Genomic DNA, 7,123 nt, shown 5'->3' with positions numbered 1-7,123 from the left:
TAACTTTGGGACCATCCTTCATTATTCTCATATGTTTCTCAAGGTGGATTTCCTTTACTTACAAAGTTTATGGTCCTCACAAACCACTCAACAGAAATCAAACTCTACTGTTTAGTCCATGGATCTCTATTTCATTTCATGCTGGAGACCTCTGAAATCTGAGTAGCTATAAATTCTAAACTTACTTGAAGCTGTAACCATGTTGAGTATCTCACAATTCCAAATCAACAAAATCTCAATCTTTTGTAAGTATATATGAGTAATATATTATAACTTTATACAAAATAATGGGTCTCATCACAGTTTCTTTCATGTATGTGTATTTTGGTCATGTTCATACCCAATTACCCTACACTGACTTTCTTCCACACCTACTGATATCTTTCAAGAAGCCTACTCTTCACATTGGGCCTTAATATATGTTGTTCTTTGTACTCCAGATACCCTTTGTTAAAGTTTTTTCTCATCAGGAGTGTGTATTTGTTTCTTTAATATTTCAGTGTAGACTTCCCCTCAATTAAAACATTTTCTAAGATGTGGTTAAAGTAAGACGCATCCTCTTTCTCACATCTTTCCATTACTATGCTGCTGAAAACTTTGTGCCGCTGAATTAGAGCACTGCTTTTTGGAAGAAGACTCACTAATTCTCAAGAAATAAACAACACTTCACAAGTCTCAGGAAGACCATGAAACATGCAAGACTCACAGATTCAAAATCATGCTCAATAAAGTTATAGGAGTAATAATAATAGCTGAGGAGAGGAGATCCTGCAATTAAACAAGCTGCTTGCAAGTCATGCAGAAACATCTAGGAATGAAGTTTTCATGAGTTATCACCCACAATAGTGTGCAAATTTGGTGGTGCAACATTGAGTCATCCATGATCCCATAATTACCCCATGATCCATGATCCTGTAAGTAATCCTAAACCTTGTTAGTTCAATTTAAATATATCTGGGTGGATCATTTCTTGGATCTGTCATTAATGCCTATCTGGGATCAAGATGTTTTCTCATATCTCCAGACAAAGAGTCACTCAACACATTAATAATCTTGGATATGGTTTCTAAAGCTGTAATTAAAAAACATGACCAAAGTTAATTGAAGGACAGGGTTTCTTGGCTTACATACCTCACATGTCTGAGGTCATGGTCCAATGAGGGGAGGCAAGGCAGGAACCTGGAGGTAGGAACTGAAGCAGATGCCTTGGAAGTTCATCATAGGTTGGATTTCTTCTCATAGCTTACACAGCATAAGATGACCTGCCCAAGAATGGCACCACTCATGGGGGGATAGGCCTAGCTACATCAATTGAGAATCAAGAAAATGCCCAAAGGATTTGCCTATAGGCTAAGCTTGTGAGAGTATTTTTCTTAAATGACTAGAGCTTGTGTCAAGATGACAAAAAAAACAACTAGTACATTTCCCATATATAAGACTCTCTTTTTCTGTAGGGAAAGAGACAGGAAGTGGATCTAGAAAAGAAAGGAACCTACGTTTGGCTGAACAGCATTGAGGGAGGAGAAACTGGACTTGGGACAAATTGTATGAGAAAAGAATACATGCAAAATTATTTAAAAAATCATGCCTGGACTATGAGATGAATCTTTGTTTTTGTCTGTTGTTTTAAAACAGGGGGTTGCCAGGTGACCTCTGACTAGTGGTCTTCCTGTCTCAATCTCCCAAGACTTAAGGTTACAAGGACTGTGGGCATCCTGAAGATTAGTTTTACATCTCTTTGACTCAAGTTCCTTTCCAAGAATGCAGCACAGAAGTAAATTTAGGGGATATGTGCGACATAAAAGTTTCAGGGGTCCCTACAAATGCTATGGCTGTCAGAGAAACCAACCGTAGGAGGCAAGAATGAGACTTGGTTCAGTATTACTTAGTAATCCTGGCTAGTTTAAACTTCTTCCATGAGCATATTTAAACACAATACAATTTGGAAAAAAAGATGTTTCCTGCTGTAATACAGTAGTCATTGCACAAAATTCAACTCAATGTACATGTTATACCTTCCAAGAAGATGGGCTCTAGAGGTAGTCTGTCTGTATTAGTTTAAGGGTCTGAGGAAGTATTTGAAGTGGTCACAGTCATAAAAATAGCTTGCATGCTTAACATTCCTAATTTCCTTAGTGATCTGTAGGCACAAGGATTTTATGCTCACAAAATCTCCTCCTTTCTAATATTTAAAGAAAAATAGTGTCTATAATAGAGGCTAAGGTTGTATTCATTACCTCCCTGACATGTCTAACTAATTTAGGTAACCATAAGAGAATTATAAGAAATTCTAACAGAGCTCCCCCCCAAAAAAAAGAGAGGAAAGCCGTCTTAACCATAATGGCCATTCATAGGTCACTTGAGAATTTTGTCTATCTCTTTACACAAATCATTATTTTGCCCATCAATTGTATTGGAAATCTGACACGTTAAAGCATGTGAAAATGCTAGAAAATCATTGACAATCAAAACTGTGCTTGAGTAACAAATAATCTATTTAGTTCTATTTTTTATTGTGGTCCTCAATTCATACATCTCTTGATTGATTTCTGCTATTTTTGCTGCAATATTAGTAGTTTCACTAATCATACAGGCCATCTTTGAGACCTCTGTATCCCAGTTTGTATTCCTGGGATTGACAGTAAAAGAGCCATTACATGATAGAGTATTACTAAGCAATTAAAATGATATCACAAAATTGCCAGTAAATGGATGGAACTAAAAAAAATTCATCCTGAGAGAGGTAACCCAGACCCAGAAAGAAAAACATGGTATGAACTCACTTTTAAGTGGATATTTGCTGTTAAGTAAATGATAGTCATGCTATAATCCATCCACAGACCCAGAGAGGCTAAGTAACAAGGACTTTAAGTGGGGGATGCATGGATCTCCATAGGAAGGATAAATAGAATAGATTTTTCAGGTGGACGGGGGCAAGTAGGGATTTAAACAGGAGGGAATAGGTGGGTATGGATGGGGGAGATAATACACAGTGAGATAACTAGAATTTGGGGCATGGGTGGTGATGTGGAAACCTAGTACAGTGAAAACTCCCTGGAATCTGTGAGTGAAACCTTAGTGAGAACTCTTAGTTCTCACTAAGATACAGGATAGGGAGTCTGAACCAGCCATCTTCTGTAACCAGGCAAGGCTCCCAGTAGTGACACTAGGACATCAACCCAGCCACAAAACCTTCAAAGAACAATCTGTCCTGCCTGCAACATGTGTTCGGTAATGTCCATGCAGAACTTGTGGGAGTGGCAAGCCAATGACTGGTCAGAATTGAGGCCCATGTCACAAGAGGGAGCCCATGACCAATACTACATGGATGACCAGAAACCAAAAACTCTATTGGCCAGAGGTCTAGGATAGAACCAATCATCACTGGCTAAAAAATCAATAAAGTGATTCACAATGATTTTCTACTATATTCATAGAAAGGTGCCTATTCTAGTTGTCGTTAGAGAGGCTGGCTTTAGCAATTGATGGGAGCAGATTCAGATACCCAGTGCCAAACATTGGTCTGGTTTGGAAGTCTCCATTGGATCCTTCTGCTTGAAGCTCCCCCATGGAAGAGGGAGTGGAGGAATTGTAGGAACTAGAAAAATTGAAGACACCAGAAGAACATGGACTATTGAATCAACTAAGAAGAGTTCATGGGAGCTCACAGAGATTGAAGCAGCAATTGTGGAGCCTACACGGGTCTTCACTAGGTCCTCTGCATATGTTACAGTTGCTAGCTTGGTCTTTTGCAAGGACTCCTAACAATGAGAAGAGAGATCCCTCTGTCTCTTTTGCCTTCTCTTGGGACACTTGTCTTCCTACAGAGTTGCCTCATCCAGCCTTAATGTACAGGTTTTTTCTTGGTTTTAATGATTCTTAATGTGTCTTGTTCAGTTGATGTCCCTAAGAAGCTTGCTCTTTTCTGTGGGAAGACAGGGAGGAGTGGATCTGGGGAGAAGGAAGTTGGGATGGGAATACAGGGAGGGAAAACTGCTGTCAGAATGTATTGTATGAGAGAAGAATAAATAAAAAATTTTAAACGGAAGAAAAAAACCAAATGCATAATTTCCACAATACATGCCACTTGCAAAATTAAATCAAGATTAGATGAACAATTTAAATAGATCTATATGGCTTAGTGAAATAAAAGAAGTCATTAAAAGTCTTCAAAACCAATACAACAAAAGCTCAGGAATAGATGGTTTTCACACAAAGAAGATAGTCTGGTAGTATTTTAATACTCCTCAACTTACAAAATAGAGGGTATATTGCCAATTTATTTTCTGAGGCCTCCGTAACTCTAGTACTATAATGAGACAAAGACCCAACAAAGAAAAATAATTGCAGACCAATTTCCCTTAATAAAATAGAGTGCAAATACACTCAATAAAATACTTGCAAATTATATAAAATATATTGCAAAATCCAAAGACTCATCAAAAAGAGGATATTATATGATAATTTAAAATTTATCCCAGAGATGCAGGAATGGTTGAACATTTGTAAATAAATAAATGTAACCCACTCCGAAAACAATAAAGGTCCTGCCCTTATTGCTTTTTCCCAGGGTCCGTTGAACAGTCTAACAACCAGCTGAGGGTTCTAATCTGAGGAATATAAAATGAATCTAAGCACACACAGTTCTTTAGTCCATTTACTTTATTCTTTTAAATCAATTCTGTCTACATGGCTGCTTTTCTGTTCTCATACTTAGCTCCTCTCAGTCCCTCCTGCTCTCATTCTCTCATGTCTATCTTGTTCTTCCCATCTCCACCCTCATCTTTGTTCTTCTAAATCAATTCCCTCAAGTGCTGTGGGGGAACCAGTATATATACACAAGCAGTAATTCTTTGGCAAAGCAATTCGAGGCTTGAAGTTTTCAGGATCACAGAGAGAGGTGATAAGGGTCCACACACAAAGCAAAAATTGTCAGGTTCCAATTACAACCCAAAAGTGGGGAATGACTAAAGAGGTGCTCTCTGGTGAGGTCAACTAAAGGCTGAGATCAATTAGGGAATTCTAAAATGTAATTTACGTGCTCAAACTATAATCTGGAAGTGGCTAGGTAGAATGTTAGGAGCCTCTAAATGTCAATAAGTCACTAGAAAAGTAAAACTGTCTTTAGCGCTGCTTTTTTCCCTGCTTGTCCCAACTGCAGCCACTTTCTGGAAGGGCCGGAGACATATGCTCGGTTGATAAGCAACCTAAGTCAGAGCCTGTAGCATTTGGTTAGTAAAAGCACTTTCGCTTGGAGTAATTGCTGAGGAGAAAATCTAGGTATAGCACCTGCCTGAGATAAAAGGGGGAGGATAAAATATTAATTTGCACAAGAAACAAAGCTTGGCACCTATCATCAACCTGGCCTTGTCAGAAATCTCCATAGGTCAGTGGGAAATAACTACCTTAACTCAGTAATAAGCAAGTGGCTAAAACATCATCCCAGAAATGCAAGCAGTAATTCTCTTAAATTAGGATCTTGTATAAAAAACCCAGGGTGAAGGCAAGGAGCTGAGAATTTAATTGTTAGTTGTTATTTTCTCTATCTGTGGGTAAGATGAGCTAATGTTTTTCTGAGTTTGTTCTTGGATAAAAGGTTTCTTAGCTGAAATACTTTTGTTCAGAGAGTGGCCCTGGCCAGATATAAGCTAATGAAGAATAGACACAGCTGGGGACAGTTATCCAACTACCCCAAATGTATAGGGGAATCTGTGCCCATAAGATTGAGATGAAATCATAAGATTACATGTACACATTACATGGGAATGCATGGTAAGTGGGGAGAATCATAGCTGTTATTGCACAAGAAGTTTACAACAAGAGACAGCCAATTCATTCAAAAGGCAGTAATCTCATAATGCCTTGCGTGATGGTTTCCTCTAACACAATCCTTAGTTCTGATAGGTTGACCTTCTGAACTCTAGTTGTCACTGCTGTATACTCCCATGGTCTTTTGCTACCAGCAGCTATTAATAACCCACCATATAAAGAGAACCAAAAACCACATGCTCATCTCATTAGATGCATAAAAGACCCTTGGCAACATCCAACATCCTTTCATCATAAAAGTTCTTGGGAGTTTAGGGATTCAAGGGTCATACCCCAACATACTAAGGGGAATTTACAACAATTCCACAGCCAACCTGAACTTAACTGGAAAGAAACTAAAAACCATTCCACTTAAATCTTAGGAACAAGACAAACCTGTTCACTCTCTCACTACTAGTCAAAATAGTACTTGAAGTCTTAGCTAGACTAATAAGAAAACTAAGGAACTTCAAGGGGAAACAAATGGAAAGGAAGAAGCCTCTGTATTCGCAAGTGATAGGATAGAACACATACCTGAACTGAAAATTTCCATAGGGAAATAACTACAGTTGGGTAAAAAAAATGACTTCCCCGAACAGCTGGATACAAAACTAACTCACAAAAATCAATAGCCTGCTGGGGGGAGTGGGCAGGGGAGAGGTGGTGTCACATGCCTTTAATGCCAGCATTCAGGGAGGCAGGGGCAGGTTGATCTCTGTGAGTTCAGAGCCAGCCTGTTCTACAGAGTGAGTTACAGGACAGCCAGAGCTACACAGAGAAACCCTGTCTGGGGAAAAAAAAATAGACTTCCAATATACAAGTGACAAAAGTACTGAAAAAGAAATTCGGAAACCACACCCTTCACAATAGCTCAAAAATACGAAATATCTTCAAGAATCTTTAACCAAGCAAGTGAAAGACTTATATGATAAAAACATCTAGACATTAAAGAAAGAAGAAGATAATAAAAGAAGGAAAGATCCTCCATGCTCACGAATTAGTAGGAATAGCAGTAAAAATGACCACCTTACCAAAAGTAATCTACAGAGTCAATGCAATCCCCATCAAAATCCCAACAGAATTCTACACAGATCTTAAAACGACATTTCACCTTCATATGGAAACACCAAAAAAAATCAGATTAGCTAAAACAATCCTGAACAATAAAAGAACTGGTGGAGGTCTCACTATTACCAATTTCAAGTTGTCCTACCGAGCTATTGTAGTGGAAAAGGCATGGTATTGGTATAAAAACAGATACGTTGGACAATGAAATTAAGTTTAACAGCCAGAAATATCTCCATACAGCTGTGAA

The sequence above is a fragment of the Peromyscus eremicus genome, chromosome 1 (assembly GCF_949786415.1).
Source record: "Peromyscus eremicus chromosome 1, PerEre_H2_v1, whole genome shotgun sequence".
Taxonomy (NCBI): Eukaryota; Metazoa; Chordata; class Mammalia; order Rodentia; family Cricetidae; genus Peromyscus; species Peromyscus eremicus.
The sequence above is the reverse complement of the archived record's forward strand: the minus strand, read 5'-3'. Positions refer to the sequence as shown.